The sequence below is a fragment of the Nicotiana tabacum genome, chromosome 23, assembly GCF_000715075.1.
Source record: "Nicotiana tabacum cultivar K326 chromosome 23, ASM71507v2, whole genome shotgun sequence".
NCBI classification, from domain to species: Eukaryota; Viridiplantae; Streptophyta; class Magnoliopsida; order Solanales; family Solanaceae; genus Nicotiana; species Nicotiana tabacum.
Window position 1 is genome coordinate 25281661 of NC_134102.1, and position 18577 is coordinate 25300237.

Consider the following 18577-nt stretch of genomic DNA (forward strand, 5'->3'; position numbering starts at 1 on the left):
TGGCGTAGTTGGGAGACTCAATAACATAAAAGAAAAGAAAATTATACTGTACTTGGTTTTGAACTAAGATAACGAGAATTAAAAATGTTAATTGTTTAGTATCGGGCCTGTTCCTTTCAAGAATAAATAGCGAGGTTCTAAGTACAAAAGGACATTTTTAAATATTTTATAAATTCGGACAAGGATTTTTTATTTTTTAAAACAAAATTTATGTACTACTCTCTCTATTTTTTCATTTTATATAACATATATTCTTTTCTAAACTATTTTAAAAAAGAATGACGTGTTTCTATATTTGAGATCTAACTTTAAAAGTTTTTATGTTACCCTTAAACATGCTCTTATTACTACAAATCTATAGATACTTTGGGTTTTTGACAAATCTCTTTCTTTTTTCCCTCAAATTTTATGTCTAATCAAATACCTATCATATAAAATAAAATGACGGAGATAAGAAGCTACACAAAAAATGTTATAAATAACAATTTCTTAATAGTTAAAGACATTTAAACAAAGACAAAACTATTTTTATCAAACAACAATAATGTCATCTAAAAGTACAGTTGATTAGAATCCCTCATATTATATGCAACAATTAATTCCATACTTGAAAGTTCTTTAAGGGGGACAATAATTCTGTAGTAGCAATATATGTAAATATATTATTCATAAACTAATTTTATTATTTGAAACATAGAATTTATTATCACCATATAGTCCGTAATAGCCGATTATTAAGTACGAAATTAATTTCATGTCACCTTCAATTGAAATACCAAGAATATAACTGACCTATTGGGAATAGTAACAGTACATATATAGTTTTGAATATAATGTACTGCATCATCGAGATTCAGTCTTGTTTGAGTTTTACGGTATGTCAGCTCGCTGTATATTACCCAAACAAAAGGTTAAAATATGCTAGTAGTACAAAACTACAAATCACAAAAGAGTTTAAGCTATAAAGATTAATATTGTACAGAATATTGTTAAAAGCCCTAATATTTTGTGTCATCGTTGTAATTGAACGTGTTGTACGTGTTAGGAGTACTTGTCATTTATGTTAAATTATCCATCAATGTTATTAAATAGAATTAATTTGCAATTATCTTTTGAGTGATATGTCTATGTCAATAGTTTTTACATCGTTAATACATAAAATTTAAACTCACTACTAAATCAAATGCTCTTCTATAATCTCACCAAGCAGAACTGAAGAATGAAGATCAACTTCTGATAAGTTTAAGGTATGTTTATGTACTACATTAAGCAACTATTGTCCTTCCGAAAAGAAGGGCAGAATTTGGAATAAAGAAGTTGAAATTAATGTGTAATCTTCAATGTACATTACTGAAGTCTGAAACATTAATTAATTAATTTTTTATAAAAGATAATACGGCAAATCTTTCAATTTTCAATTAAAAGAAACAAAATATTGATTAATGTAGTAAAAGGTATGAACCTACTAAATACGTAATAACACTATCACGTGTCACACCCCCTTTTCTACTCCAAAACATATATGTTATGAATTGTTGTGGGTTAAAGAGTTTTTCCAATTAAAATGACAAACTTGAGTATATATTATTTTATTTTCAGAGTCGCCACTAGGAATTGAGTTTTTGGGTGTTGCGACCCGAAATTCTCACATTCATGACCGTGATGGCGCCTAACATTTCACTTGCTAGGCAAGCCAACGTTAAAATAATTTTAACGATTTTAAAGCAAATTAAATTAAATAGAAGTCAATTATTGAAATAAAGCGCGGAAGACCATAAATACCGAATTATCAAAATACATTCCCGAATCTGGTATCACAAGTGCACAAACTACTAGAATAATACAAATAAAGGTCTGAATAAAATTTAAACTGTTTGAAAGATAATACACAGCTGAGATAAGATAGAATGAGACTTCAGAACTGCGAACGTTGTACAATTATACCTCAAGTCTCCTCTGAGTAGCTGAATCCGAGCACGTCTATGGTACGCTACTGGGATCAACTCCAAAATCTGTACAAAAAGTGCAGAGTATAGTATGAGTACAAACCGACCCCATGTACTCCGTAAGTGTCGAGCCTAACCTCGACGAAGTAGTGACGAGGCTATGACGGGACACGTACGTAAACAACATGTACAAGTGTATACAAATACGAATTGGGAGGGAACATGCGAAGGGGATTGATATAATAATTTCAGCAAGAGAATTATTACTTAGCAGCCAAATAATTCCTCACCAATAAAATGAGCAACTGATAATATAAAAATGGCACGGCACCACCCTTTGTGCTTTTACTTTCATTCCTCCCGTAAACTGATAAATAATAATAATAATAATAATAATAATAATAATAATAATAATAATAATAATAATAATAATAATAATAATAATAATAATAATAATAATAATAATTGGCACGACATCATCCTTCGTTTTACACTCTCTGAAAATGGCACGGCATCACCCTTCGTGCTTTTATACTAAAAAATGACACGGCAACACCCTTCGTAATTTCACACTCTTTCTCACCATGACAATGACAGTATAAATAATAAAAATGGCACGGCATCATCCTTCGTGCTTTTACACTCTTTCTCGCCATATTTAACAATAATTAAATCAATAAATTTTTTCATGAATAATGATCAAATGATCAATAATAAACTTAAGTAGGAATATCTTAATTAAATAAGCAATTATTTAAAATGAAAAAAATTTCTCCAACATGCTTTGACTCAATCACAACGCATAAGTACTCGTCACCTCACATATACGTTGTACCCGCACATTAAATCACGTAGCAAATAGTCAAATAAATTTTACTCCCTCAAGTCAAGGTTAACCACGACACTTACCTCGCTTTGCAACCAAATTCAAGAATTCAATAAACCTTTGCCTCGCGAATTCGTGTCCGAAATCCCCAAATCTAGTCATAAATATTTTAATATACTCAATACAAATTGTAGTAATTAATTCCATATGAATTTACTAATTTTTCAGATTAAAATCAGAAATTCATCTAAAAAATCATCAGTGGGGCCCACGTCTCGAATATCGAAAAAACTTAAAAAATTCGAACACCCATTCTGAGACGAGTCCAACCATACAAAAATTATCAAATTCCGATGTCAAATGGACCTTCAAATCTTAATTTTTCTTTTCTGGAAAGTTTTACAAAAATTCCAATTTCTTCCATCTAAATCTGAAATAAAGGATGAATATAGACATGGATTTATGAAATATAATCACTTTTGGTTATAGAACACTTACCCAATTCAAAGTCGTGAAACCCCCCTTTGGAATCGCCAAAATACGAGACTCAAATCTCAAAAATGAGTGAAAATGGCTAAAACCCAATTTTATGTATTCTGCCCAGCATTTTTGCATCTGTGGACTATATTTTCACACCTGCGGTCTCGCATTTGCGAGACAAAGCTCGCATTTGCGAAACAGGGCAGCTTGTCCAGTGGCTTCATCTGCGCCCAGAAATGTCGCACCTACGACATCGCAGAGGCGCCCTAGTGACCGCAGAAGCGGTCTTCCACACAGAAGCGCCCTATTGACCGCAGAAGCGGCTCGTCCATCGCAGATGCGATTGCGCACCTGCGTTCATTTCTCCGCAGAAACGGAGCTCAACAAGGCTGTCCAATGTCGTAGAAGCGGCTGGAATTCTGCAAGAGCGACCACGCATCTGCACACAAAATGTCGCAGGTGCGACACACCATAACCAGTACTGGGCAGCATGTTCCAATTGCTCAGTGGCTCGTCCGAAACTCATCCGAGCCACTCGGGGACCTCTTATGAATATTCCAACAAGTCTAGAAACATAATACGAGTTTACTCATGGTCTCAAATCACATAAAACAACATCGAAATTACAATTCACACCTCGATTCGAACTTTTGAGTTTCAAACTTTTCAATTTACAAAACTTGTGCTGAAACATGTTAAATGAATCCGGAATGACTTCAAATTTGGCATACAAGTCATAAATGACATAACAGAGCTATTTCAATTTCAAGAATCATATTCTGACCCTGATATCAAAAGGTCAAATCTGTGGTCAAACTTTGGAAATCTTTAGCCTTTAAATTTCTAGTTTCCGTTAAATGGCCATAACTTGAGCTAGGGACCTCCAAATTAAATTTCGGGCATACGCCCAAGTCCCAAATCACGAGAGGGGCCTATCGGAACTGTTAAAATATTGTTCCAGGTCGTTTGCTAAAAATATTGACCAAAGTCAACTTAATTGAGTTTTAAGAGTCTATTTTACATTTTAATCAATTTTTCACATAAAAACTTTTTGAACAATTATACGAACTGTGCACGTAAGTTGAGGAATGATGAATAGTTCTATTTGAGGTCTTAGAACACAGAAATAATTATTAAATTTAAAGATGACCTTTTGGGTCATCACATTCTCCACCTCTAAAACAATCATTCGTCCTCGAATGGAATTGGGTAAAAAGGTGTGGATATTTACTGTGCATGTCCGACTCGGACTCCTAGGTAGTTGTCTCAATTGATTGACCTCTCCATTGCACCCAAACTGAATGATAACTCTTAGACCTCAAATGTCGGACTTGCCAGGCTAGAATATCTACCGGCTCCTCTTCGTAAGTCAACTCCTTGTCCAACTGGACTAAGCTGAAATCTAACACATGGGATGGATCACCATGATATTTCTGGAGTATACACACCTGGAACACTGGATGAACCGCTGATAAACTAGGTGGTAATGCAAGCCTGTAGGCTACTTCTCCCACCCTTTCAAGAATTTCGAAGGGTCTTATATACATATGGCTCAATTTGTGCTTCTTTCCAAACTTCATTACACCTTTCATAGGTGAAACCCGGAGCAATACTTTTTCTCCAACTATGAATGCAATATCACGAACCTTACGGTTGGCATAACTCTTTTGCCTAGACTGAGATGTGCGAAGTCTATCCTGAATAATTTTGACTTTATCCAAGGCATCATGTACCAAATCGATACCCAACAACCTAGCCTCTCCCGGTTCAAACCAGCCAACTAGCGAACGACATCGCCTCCCGTACAATGCTTCATATGGAGCCATCTGAATGCTCGACCGGTAGATATTATTATAGGCAAACTCCGCAAGTGGCAAGAATTGATCCCAAGAACCTCCAAAGTCTATAACACAAGCATGATACATATCTTCCAATATCTGAATAGTGCATTCTGACTGTCCGTCTATCTGTGGATGAAATATTATACTCAACTCAACCCGCGTGCATAACTCACGCTATACAACCCTCCAGAAGTGCGAAGTGAACTGGGTACCTTGATCAGAAATGATAGACACGGGCACACCGTGAAGGCGGATAATTTCACGAATGTAAATTTCAGCTAAACGCTCTGTAATTACCACTTGAATAAAATGTGCTGACTTGGTCAACCTGTCTAAAATGACCCAAACTGCATCGAATTTTCTCTGAGTTTGTGGAATCCCAACAACAAAATCCATAGTGATACGCTCCCACTTCCACTCGGGAATTTCTAAATTCTGAAGCAAACCACCAGGTATATGATGCTCGTACTTAACTTGCTGACAATTCAGACACCGAGCTACATATGAAACTATATCATTCTTCATTCTCCTCCACCAATAATGTTGCCACAAATCTTGATACATTTTGGCGGCACCTGGATGAATATAATACATGGCATTGTGGGCCTCTTCCAGAATTAATTCACGAAGCTCATCCACATTAGGCACACAAATACGACCCTGCATTCGCATAACTCCATCTTTCCTCACAGCAACCTGTTTGGCATCACCGTGTCGCACCGTATCCTTAAGGACACGTAAATGAGGATTATCATACTGCCGCTCTCTGATGTGCTCATATAAATAAGACCGAGCGACTGTGCAAGCTAGAACCCGACTGGGCTCTGAAACATCTAACTTCACAAACTGATTAGCCAAAGTCTGAACATCTGCCACTAACGGTCTCTTACCCACTGGAATATACGCAAGACTGCCCATACTCACAACCTTTTTACTCAAAGCATCGGCTACCACATTGGCCTTTCCGGGGTGAAACAAAATAGTGATATCATAGCCCTTCAACAGCTCCAACCATCTTCTCTACCTCAAATTGAAATCTTTTTGTTTGAATAGATACTGAAGGCTACGATGATAAGTAAATACCTTACACGAGACACCATATAGGTAATGCCTCCAAATCTTCAGCGCATGAACAATGGCTGTCAATTCTAAGTCATGAACAAGATAATTCTTCTCATGAACTTTCAACTGTCGCGATGCATATGCAATCACCCTGTCATCTTACATCAATATTGCACCGAGCCCAACACGAGATGCATCACAATACACCGTATAAGATCCTAAACCTATGGGTAATACCAATACTGGCGCCATAGTCAAAGCAGTCTTGAGCTTCTGAAAGCTCAACTCACACTCGTCTGACCATCCGAATGGAACACCTTTCTGAGTCAGTCTGGTAAATGGGCTTGCTATAGATGAAAACCCCTCCACGAACCGACGATAATAACCTGCCAAACCCAGGAAACTCTGGATCTCTGTAACTGAAGTAGGTCTAGGCCAGTTATGAATAACTTCAATCTTCTTAGGATCCACTTTTATGCCTTTTGCCGATACAACATGCTCCAAAAAGGCAACTGAGTCTAACCAAAATTTACATTTTGAAAATTTGGCATATAACTGATTATTATTCAAAGTGTGGAACACACTTCGAAGATGTTGCTCATGCTCCTCTCGACTGCTGGAGTAAATCAAGATATCATTAATGAATACAACCACAAAAGAATCCAAATAGGGCTTAAATACCTGATTCATCAAATCCATAAATGATGTTGGGACATATGTAAGTCCAAATGACATCACTAGGAATTCGTAATGCCCAAATCAAGTCCGAAAAGCTGTCTTAGGAAGATGAGATGCCCTAATCTTTAACTGATGGTAACCAGACCTCAAGTCGATCTTTGAAAATACCTTGGCACCCTGAAGCTGATCGAATAAGTCATCAATTCTTGGCAGTGGATACTTGTTCTTGATAGTAGCCTTGTTCAACTGTCGATAATCTTTACACAATCGCATTGAACTATCTTTCTTCTTTACAAATAACATTGGTGAACCCTAGGGCAAGACATTAGGTCTAATAAATCCCCAATCAAGCAAGTCTTGCAACTGCTCCTTCAGTTCTTTTAGTTCCGGCGGGGCCATACGGTATGGTGGAATAGAAATGGGCTGAGTGCCCGGAGCCAAATCAATATAAAAGTCTATATCTCTATCGGGTGGCATCCCCAAAAAATGTACAGGAAATACTTCTGGAAATTCACGATCAACTGGTACTGAGTCCATAGAAGTAATATCCGCACTGGAATCACGAATATAAGCCAAATAGGCTAGATACCCTTTCTCGACCATACGTCGAGCCTTCATATAAGAAATAACCCTGCTGGTAGAATGACCAGGAGTTCCTTTCCACTCTAATTGAGGTAACCTCGGCATGGCTAGGGTGACCATCTTGGCATGACAATCAAATATTTCACGATAAGGTGACAGCCAATCCCTACCTAAAGTGACATCAAAATCTACCATATCAAGAAGTAGAAGATCCACACTAGTCTCAAGACTCTCAATAGTAACCACACATGAATGATAGACATGATCTACCATGATAGAATCTCCCACCGTAGTGGACACACACATGAGCACTTAGAGAATCACGAGGCATCACCAGATATGAAGCAAAATAAGAGGACACGTAGGAATAAGTAGATCCTGGATCAAATAGAAATGAAGCATCTATATGGAAAACTGGAACAATACCTGTAATCACAACATCAATAATTCGGCCTCAGGCCTAGCTGGAAAAGCATAAAATAGAGGTTGGGCCCCACCACTCTGAATTGCGTCCCTAGGACGGCCTCTAACTGGCTGGCCCCCACCTCTAATGGTCTGAACTCCACCTCTAGCTGCTTGACCCCTACCTCTAGCTACTTGAGCAGTCGGTGAAGCAACCGGTGCTGGAATCATAGCACGAAAAACCCTGCTACTACATGTTACCTTTAGACCTCAAGCACAACCTAGCAATGTGCCTCGGATAACCATAAGTATAACAGGACCTCGGCTGTTATGACTGCTGACCCTGAAATTGTCCCTGTCGACCTGAGCAACCACCTTGGAAACCCTGGATCAGAGATGCACTAATAGGAGTTGGTGGTACACTATATGATGCCTGGAGCGTTGAATGAAATGTCCTAGGAGGATGACCCCTACCAAAATTACCCCTGCCTCCAAACGAGGCACCACTAAATCCACCGAACTGCCGAGGCATCTCATCAGACCCCTGCCCTCTTTCCTGTGCAAGAACCATCTCGATCCTCCTAGCAACATTAGCAGCCGCCTGAAAAGAAATTTCACTTCTGGTCTCCTTGGCCATCTGAAGATTGATAGGGTAAGTAAGTCCCTCAATAAACCTCCTCACTCTCTCCCCCTCAGTATGAAGTAAAAGGAGAGCATGATGGGCTAGATCCATAAAACGGGTCTCGTACTGAGTAACAGTCATACTGCCCCACTGGAGACGCTCAAACTGCCTGCGAAAATTCTCTCTCAATGTGATAGGGAGGAACTTCTCTAGAAATAGTCGTGAGAACTGCTCCCAAGTCAGTGTAGGCGACCCAGCTGGTCTGGTCAACATAAAATCTCTCCAGCACCTCTTGGCGGAACCCGTCATCTAAAATACAGCAAAATCGACTTTATTGGTCTCAAATATACCCATGTTCCGCAGCACCTCATGGCAACGATCAAGATAATCTTGTGGGTCGTTAGAAGGTGTACCACTGAAGTGAACTGGAAAGAGTTTAGTAAACTTATCCAGTCTCAATAAGGCCTCAGAAGACATGGCGGGCCTATCACCGGCCTGTGCCGCAACAACTGGCTGAACTACCCCAACTGGTGGAGTTGCTGGAGCCTAATACTAGAGAGCCATCTGCTCCGGAGCGGGAGTAGTGGGAGTTTATGCTCCTCCCTCAGCCTGTGAGGCGGCTGGTGCCACTGGAAACGTTCCATTCTGGGCCACACCCTCCATAAGACTCACCAAACGGACTAGAGCGTCCAGAAGCACTGGAGTAGCTATGAATCCTTCCGGGACCTAAACTGGTCCAACTGGTACAGTCTGAACTGGAACCTCCTCCTGAAGATCCACCTGAGGTTCTACAATTGGTGTTGCTGCTCGAGCTCTAGACTGAGCTCTACCTCTGCCTCGGCCTCTAGCATGACCTCGGCCTCAACCTCTACCCCTAGTCATAGTTTCCACCGGAGGATCTGGTCCCTGTCCATCGGTAGATGTATTACGTGTTCTCACCATCTGCGAGAGAATAAGAATAGAATGGTTCAATCATCGATGATAGAATAAGATCGCACGACATATTAATTAAGAAGTGATATTATTGCTAAACTTTATAGCCTATAAAAGATAAGTACATATGTATCCGTACCGATCCTTCAGAATCTACTAAGCTTTCTCGTGAGACGTAAGTAACCTAGTGCTCTGATACCAACTGTCACGACCCGAAATTTCCACCTTCAGGACCGTGATGGCGCCTAACATTTCACTTGCTAGGCAAGCCAACGTTAAAATAATTTAACTATTTGTAAGCATATTAAATTAAATAGAAGTCAATTACTGAAATAAAGTACCATAAATACCAAATTTTCAAAATACATTCCCGAATCTAGTGTCACAAGTGCACGAGCTACTAGAATAATACAAATAAAGGTCTGAATAAAATTCAAGTTGTTTGAAAGATAATACACATCTGAGATAAGATAGAAGGGGACTTTAGAACTGCGAACGTTGTGCAGTTATACCTCAAGTCTCCTTTGAGTAGCTGAATCCGAGCATGTATATGGTACGCTACTGGGACCAATTCCAAAATCTGCACAAGAAGTGCAGAGTATAGTATGAGTACAACCGATCACATGTACTCCGTAAGTGTCGAGCCTAACCTAGACGAAGTAGTGACGAGACTATGACAGGACAAGTACGTAAACAACATGTATAAGTGTATACAAATACGAAGCAACAATAAAACAATAAATAACACTTTATAAATTTGAGAGGGAACATGTGAAGGGGGTTGATATAATAATTTCAGCAGGAGAATTTTCACTTAGCAACCACTTAATTCCTCAAAAATAAAATGAGCAACTGATAGTATGAAAATGACACGGCACCACCCTTCGTGCTTTTACTCTCATTCCTCCCATAAACTGATAAATAAATAATAATAATAATAATAATAATAATAATAATAATAATAATAATAATAATAATAACGACATCACCCTTCGTGGTTTAACTTTTTTTTGGCACGGCATCACCCTTCGTGCTTTTACACTCTGAAAATGGCACGGCATCACCCTTCGTGCTTTTACACTAAAAAATGACACGACAACACCCTTCGTGCTTTTACACCTTTTCTCACCATGACAATGATAGTATAAATAATTAAAAATGGCACGGCATCACCCTTCATGATTTTACACTCTTTCTCACCATATTCAACGATAATTAAATCAATAAATTTTTCATGAATAATGATCAAATAATCAATAATAAACTTAACCAGGAATATCTTAATTAAATAAGCAGTTATTCAAAATGAAATAAATTCCTCCAGCATGCTTTGACTCAACCACAACGCATAAGTACTCGTCACCTCACATATACGTTGTACCCGCACATTAAATCACGTAGCAAATAGTCAAATAAATTTTACTCCCTCAAGTTAAAGTTAAACACGACACTTACCTCGTTTTGCAACCAAATTTAAGAATCCAATAAACCTTTTCCTCGAGAATTCGTGTCTGAAATCCCCAAATCTAGTCATAAACAATTCTATATACTCAATACAAATCGTAAAAATTAATTCCATAGGAATTTACTAATTTTCCGGATTAAAATTCGAAATTCATCTCAAAACTCATCAGTGGGGCCCACATCTCGAATTTTGAAAAAACTTACGAAATACAAACAACCGTTCCGATACGAACCCAACCATACAAAAATTATCAAATTACGATGTCAAATAGATCTTCAAATCTTAATTTTTTGCTTTTGGAAAGTTTTTCAAAAAATTCAATTTCTTCTATCTAAATCCGAAATAAAGGATGAATATAGACATGAATTTATGAAATATAATCACTTTTGGTTATAAAACATTTACCCAATTTAAAGTTATGAAAATCCCCTTTGGAATCGCCAAAATCCGAGACTCAAAACTCAAAAATGAGTGAAAATTGCTAAACCCCGATTTTATGTATTCTCCCTAGCATTTTCGCACATGCGGACTATATTTTCGCACTTGTGGCCTCGTATTTGTGGAACACGGTAGCTTGTCCAGTGGCTGCATCTGCGCCCAGAATTGTCGCACATGCGACATCGCAGTAGCGGTCTTCCTCGCAGAAGCGGCTCGTCCATCGCGAATGCGGTTGTGCACATGTGCTCATTTCTCCGCAGAAGCAATGAGGTTCTAATTGCTTCATGGCTCATCCGAAACTCATCCAAACCACTCGAGGCCTCTTTCGAATATTCCAACAAGTCCAGAAACATAATACGGACTTATTCAGGGTCTCAAATCACATAAAACAACATCGAAATTACAATTCACACCTCGATTCGAACTTTTGAGTTTCAAACTTTTCAATTTACAAAACTTGTGCCGAAACATGTTAAATGAATCCGGAATGATTTCAAATTTGGCACACAAGTCATAAATGACATAACATAGTTATTCCAATTTCCATAATCTGATTCCGACCCCGATATCAAAAAGTCAAATCTGTGGTCAAACTTTGGAAATCTTTAGCCTTTAGATTTCTAATTTCCGTTAAATGGCCATAACTTGAGCTAGAGACCTCCAAATTAAATTTCGGGCATACGCCCAAGTCCCAAATCACGAGATGGACCTATCAAACTGTCAAAACACTGTTCTGGGTCTGTTTGCTAAAAATGTTGACCAAAGTCAACTTAATTGTGTTTTAAGACTCTATTTCATATTTTAATCAATTTTTCACATAAAAGCTTTCCAAAAAATTATACAGATTGCGCATGCATGTCGATGAATGATGAATAATGCTATTTGATGTTTCAGAACACATAAATAAATTATTAAATTTAAAGATGACCTTTTGAGTCATCACATTAGGTGTTCCAAGTCACATTTTATTTGAATCCCTAGTCAAAGGAATGTTTTACTCTATTATTATTGGTCTGTGAAAACAAAGTCCAGATAAGAAATTCTGTTGATCGGGGAGAAGGTGTAAGGTATTTTCCGAGTTTCGTGATTATAACACGGTCACTTTATTGACTACAACTTGGCTTGAATTAATTTTTGGATAAACTGTGTTTTATTGATTTTCATGTTCTATCTATCCACTTGTATTGCTTGATTATTCGTAATTTATGAATTATGTTGAAACGAACCACATGTGTGTATTCGTTTGTTTGGTGTCATACGTACTTGTACACAATTAAGAACACTTTTATTATTATTGAGATTGTTTTGTCAAAGTTGCGCGGACGCATACCTTGCCTCTATTTTTACAAATCATAATTATGTCACGCGAACGTATACATAATTATGATGGATTGATTAAGAGCGTGCCAAAAAGCACACTAACATTTTTTGTGTTATTTTCTTAAACTACTTTGGGATTTTTGCGAAGGCCATGGCTATGGAATTTATTGTCGAAGGAATGAAGTAAATTATTTATGGAAAGATGCACTGATGGGCCAGCTATGTTATTTAAGGTTTGCTAGACTTGAATTACTGCTTAATGCTTTGTGGGCCTAGCAGAACATATTCGGCTCATATGTATTAAAGGCATGCCTACAAGTCAGATAATGGCCTACTTGTTTTTGTATCTTAGATAGCCAATATGCCTTAGTTAAATTCACAAATGAAATCATATAGACTAATCAACTTTCATTTCTAAGCTCTTAGGACTAGACAGAATACTAATGTTCACGCAAGTGACTAATGAAATGCTTCACAACACCAAATCAAACAAACATGGAAACAACTAATTAAGACTAAAGGATAGATAATTAAACGTAGAAAAAGAAGAAACTGGACCAAACATTTAGCAAAAATAATACAATAACAGTAAAGGACAAGTTGAGAAGTGACCTTCCTTTAGCAAAAACTCCTTCAATAATACTAAAACCTCAAGCAAATAACTTTTACATCGACTAGCTTGTTCGGACGAGAGTGACACCCAAAAGAAAGGACTCTCGCCGGAGCTTGAAACCTCACAGCGAAGCTCGAACTGATCCCTCAGACTCTGAATTGGGTTTGATAGAGACAGAAGCGAGATATTTTGGGGTAGAAATATAGCTCTGTTTCGCTGGTTTTTGGCTCGGTTTTACTGCTTTTTCTAGGCTGATTTTGGGACAACTTTTCAGCTGGTTTCGCAGCTGACTTTTAGTTGGTTTTACAACTGATTTGAATTGGTTTTCACAGGGGTTTGGGGCTATTTTGGGGGTGGTTTTGTGACTATTTTTCAGATGGATTATGGATGAAGAAACAATGTGTTTCAGCCGCGTGTTTTTGGAGGTTTTGGAGTGCTTTAATGGCTAAAAGAAGTAGTTGGTTCCTTGGTATTTGTACGTGGTCACATAACTATTGAGGGATGATTTTTGAAGTTGCTACATGGATGTGAAGATGGGGTATTTGAGCGGCTCTAATGGAGGAAACATAGATAATTTTGTGTGAGAGAAAACCAAGATAAACGGTTGCGTTAGTCTTTTTTCTCTATAGCTCTAGGGTTCCTCTAAGGGGGGATGTTCTGTCTGTTTTTGCTGAAGAAGAAAAGAGTTAGGGGTTGTTTTAATGGGTAGGGAGAGTGGTATGGAGTTTGTAAGTGAGTGGGGGACAAGGAGTGGGGGACATGAGTGGGAAAGTAAAGTGGGGACATGCGTGGGGAAAATGGGAGCAGAAATGATGGAGTGGGAAGTGAGGTATTGGTGAAATGAGTGAAAAAAAATTCAAGCATGGTAAAAAATTAGGTGCTCACAGCATGCCTCTCTTTTCATGCAAAGAAAAGATGAGAAATATGACTAATTTTTGGTCATACCATTATTCAAAAGGGAAGAGATAGGAGAAAGAGGGTGACGAGTCTTGGTTATGGACATCCTACATATCCTGGGTTATAAGGGAATCATGTCGTGTGTAGCTTAAGAAGCGTGATGGAATGATGAGTTGGAGAGTCGAGTGAGGTTCCGTCGAGACTCCGGTTTGTGGTCCTGTTATTACATCAAAATAAAAAAAAACTAAACAAGTATATCATCTATGAGTTACAAGATTCTTATTTATAAGTCTTCTAAAACTTGATCTTGAATCTTGGCTGGTTCTTCACGCAGACTCTGATATGAACCTTGATGCTTGCTAGTTGTGGGTGCTAGTTCATTCTTTTATGGCTTCTTCTAATCAAAGTGGGAAGTGCAATGCTCGTGACTTCAGTCATGTCTTGAGCAGTCCATATCTTTTCTATCACCTATTCATTTTTTATTCACTTCTTTTTACTTTTCTTTCTTTATTCTAGATTGAGACTTCTTCTTTTGGTCATCTCGAACCCCGTGCCTCGAGGTAAAACCTGTTCAGACACCAAAACAAATAAACAAGTGAAATTTTTCTGCCCCAGATTTCACTACAAAAATTTCGTGAGTTATTGAAAGCAATAAAAGATCGGGAATGGTGTACCCTAAAAAGGTCATGATAATTTTTTTTATTTTTTTATGGTGCTCCTTTATTGTCAAAAAGATGTCTCAACTAAAGACTGGTGTACCTTATGTTGGGAAAATGTGGCCATTGAATGATATACCCTATATTGGCAATGATATCAGGGAGTGGTGTACCCTGCGTTTAAAATCAAATCAACTAAGGAATGATGTACCATATGTTGGAAAACATAGTTAGGGATTGGTGTACCATATACTGGTAATGAGACTAGGGAGTGGTGACCCTATGTCGGAAAACACAACTAGGGAATGGTGTACCCTGATATTGGTAAGAAAATATAACCAGGAGTTGGTACCCTGTATTAAAGGAAAAAAATGTAATCAGGGGTTAGTACCCTATATTACTGAAAAGAAATATAACTAGGAGTTGGTACCCTGTATTACTATGAAAAAAATGTAATCAGGGATTGGTGCCCTGTATTAATAAAAAGAAATATAACCAGGGGTTGACGTCCTGTGTTACTGAGAAGAAATATAACCAAGGGTTGGCGCCCTGTATTACTGAAAAGAAATGTAACCAAGGGTTAGCGCCCTATATTACTGAAAAGGAAATATAACCAGGGGTTGGCACCCTGTATTACTAAAAAGAAAATGTAACCAGGGGTTGACACCCTGTATTGCTAAAAAATAAATGTAATCAGGGGTTGACGCCTTGTATTACTGAAAAGAAAATATAACCAGGGGTTGGCGCCGTGTATTACTGAAAAAGAAATATAACCATGAGTTGGCGCCCTATATTACTGAAAAGGAAATATAACTAGGGGTTGGCGTCCTATATTACTGAAAAGGAAATGTAACTAGGGGTTGGCGTCCTGTATTACTGAAAAGGAAATGTAACCAGAGGTTGGGGCCCTATATTACTAAAAAGGAAATGTAACCATGGGTTGGTGCCCTGTATTACTGAAAAGGAAATGTAACTAGAGGTTGGTGCCCTGTATTACTGGAAAAAAAATGTAACTATGGGTTGATGCCCTGTATTACTGAAAAGAAAATGTAACCAGGGGTTGGTACCCTGTATTACTGATAAAATAATGAATCCTCTAGGCGAAAAGGTTCTACCTGGGTTAAACTACGTAAAACAAACTTGGGCAAAGACTACTTCTACTTGGAAATATGAGCTGAATCCCCCTAGGTGATACGGTTCTGCATGGGTTAAGCTACGAAAAACAAACCTGAGCAAAGAGTACTTCTATTCGGAACTATGAGCTAGATCCCCTAGGTGAAACGGTTCTACCTTGGTTAAGCTACAAAAAACAAGCCTAGGCAAAGAGTACTTCTACCCGGAACTATGAGTTGGATCCCCCTAGGCGAAACAATTCTACCTGAGTTAAGCTATGTGAAACAATCTGAGCGAAGATTACTTCTACACGGAAATATGAGTTGGATCCCCCTAGGCAAAAAGTTCTACCTAAGTTAAGCTACGTAAAACAACCTGAGCGAAGAGTACTTCTACTCGAAACTATGAGTTGTATACCCTAGGCGAATAGGTTCTACCTGGGTTAAGCTATGTAAAAACAGTATGGGCGAAGAGTACTTCTACCCGGAACTATGAGCTGGATCCCCCTAGGTGAAAAGGTTCTACCTAGGTTAAGCTACATAAAATTGCCTGAGCGAAGAGTACTTCTACCCGGAATATGAGTTGGATCCCCCTAGGCGAAAAGGTTCTACCTGCATTAAGTTACGTAAAACATCCTGAGCAAAGAGTAGTTCTACCCGAAACTAAGAGCTCGATCCCCCTAGGCGAAAGAGTTCTACCTTGGTTAAGCTATGTAATACAGGCATGGGTGAAGAGTACTTCTACCCGGAAATATGAGCTGGATCCCCCTAGGTGAAAAGGTTCTATCTGGGTTAAGCTACGTAAAATAGCATGGGCGAAGAGTACTTCTACCCGAAAATATGAGTCAGATCCCCCTAAGTGAAAAAGGTTCTACCTGGGTTAAGCTACGTAAAACAGCTTAGGCGAAGAGTACTTCTACCCGAAAATATGAGCTGGACCCCCTAGGCGAAAAGGTTCTACCTGGGTTAAGCTACGTAAAATAGCACAGGCGAAGAGTACTTCTACACGGAACTATGAGCTCGATCCCCTTAGGCGAAAAGGTTTTACCCGGGTTAAGCTACGTAAAACATCCCGAGCGAAGAGTACTTCTACCCAGAACTAATGAGTTGGATCCCCCTAGGCGAAAAGGTTCTACCTTGGTTAAGCTACGAAAAGCAAGTCTGGGCGAAGAGTACTTCTACCCGGAACTATGAGCTGGAACCCCCTAGGCGAAAAGGTTCTACCTAGGTTAAGCTACGAAAAACAAGCATGAGTGAAGAGTACTTCTACCTGGAACTATAGATGGATCCCCTTAGGCGAAAAGGTTCTACCTGGGTTAAGCTACAAAAAGAAAACCTGGGCGAAGAGTACTTCTACCCGAAAATATGAGCTGAACCTTCCTAAAAGGTTCTACCTGGGTTAAGCTACGTAAAAACTTCTAAGCAAAGATTACTTCTACCCGAAACTATGAGCTGGATCCCCCTAGGCGAAAAGGTTCTACCTGGGTTAAGCTATGAAAAACACTCTGGACGAAGAGTACTTCTACCCGAAACTATGAGTTGGATCCCCCTAGGCGAAAAGGTTCTACCTGAGTTAAGCTACATAAAATATCCTAAGCGAAGAGTACTTCTACCCGAAACTATGAGCTGGATCCCCCTAGGCAAAAATATTCTACCTGGGTTAAGTTATGTAAAACATCTTGAGCGAAGAGTACTTCTACTCGGAACTATGAGTTGGATCCCTCTAGGCGAAAAGGTTCTACCTTGGTTAAGCTACGAAAAATGAGAGTTATGAAAAGTAGTGATGCATGCTGGAAATAAAAGAAAAATAGAGATTTTGAGAAACTTACCTTTGGTGACATTCATCCTTTGTTCCTACTTTAAAACAAAGAAAAATTGTGAGTTTTAAAAGGGCAGGTCGGTTTAAGGCCTTGATGTCTTTGGCAGCTTGGCTTTGTGCCCATCTTCTTTTGATGATGATTTCAATCTACCACCAGATGTTTCCTGAATACCACTTGCATTTATGGCCCGAAAAGCCTTTGACTTTTCAAACTTTTACATGACGGTTGGTCGCATGAGACATAACCTTTTCAACTTTATTTTGCCTTTGTGGCTTTTCACTTTCGACTTCTTTCCTCCAAAACTTTCAATTTCAGAGTATTGGGGAATTTTTGGCTTTTCAAACTTTGCCAAAACGGTTAGCCACTTGGGACTTGACCTTTTCAACTTTATTTTGCCCTTATAGGCACTTTCAATTTGATTTCCTCTTTTCGAGAGTTTTTGATTTCAAAGCATCAACCATCATGGCCAGTCGGGGTTGACTTGATGCCCCTACTGAGGCTGGGTACCTCTTGAATATTAGCTTGTATCAAACAAAAGCCTTGTAAATCAGTCTTGTCATCCCTTCTTCGCCTTAGTTTTGGAACAAAGTTAGGCCAAAAGGGATTCAAAGAACAACAAACAATGGAATGAACAATAAATTTAAACAAGAGGTATCCCTTTCAGGGAAAGGAAATAAGGACTTATCTGGAGTACCTGCGGACTTCAATGAACGTGACATGCCTTTTGGACTGGATGCCTAATCTGTGTAAACTGTCTGTCTCTCAGAAATTCATCACAATTTTACCTTGACACCGATAAACCTTGCCTAGGACTGTGTCAATGCCAATGGCTGTGCAGATCCTCTTTTCGATCAGTGGAACCCTTTGCGGGTTTTCACGAACTA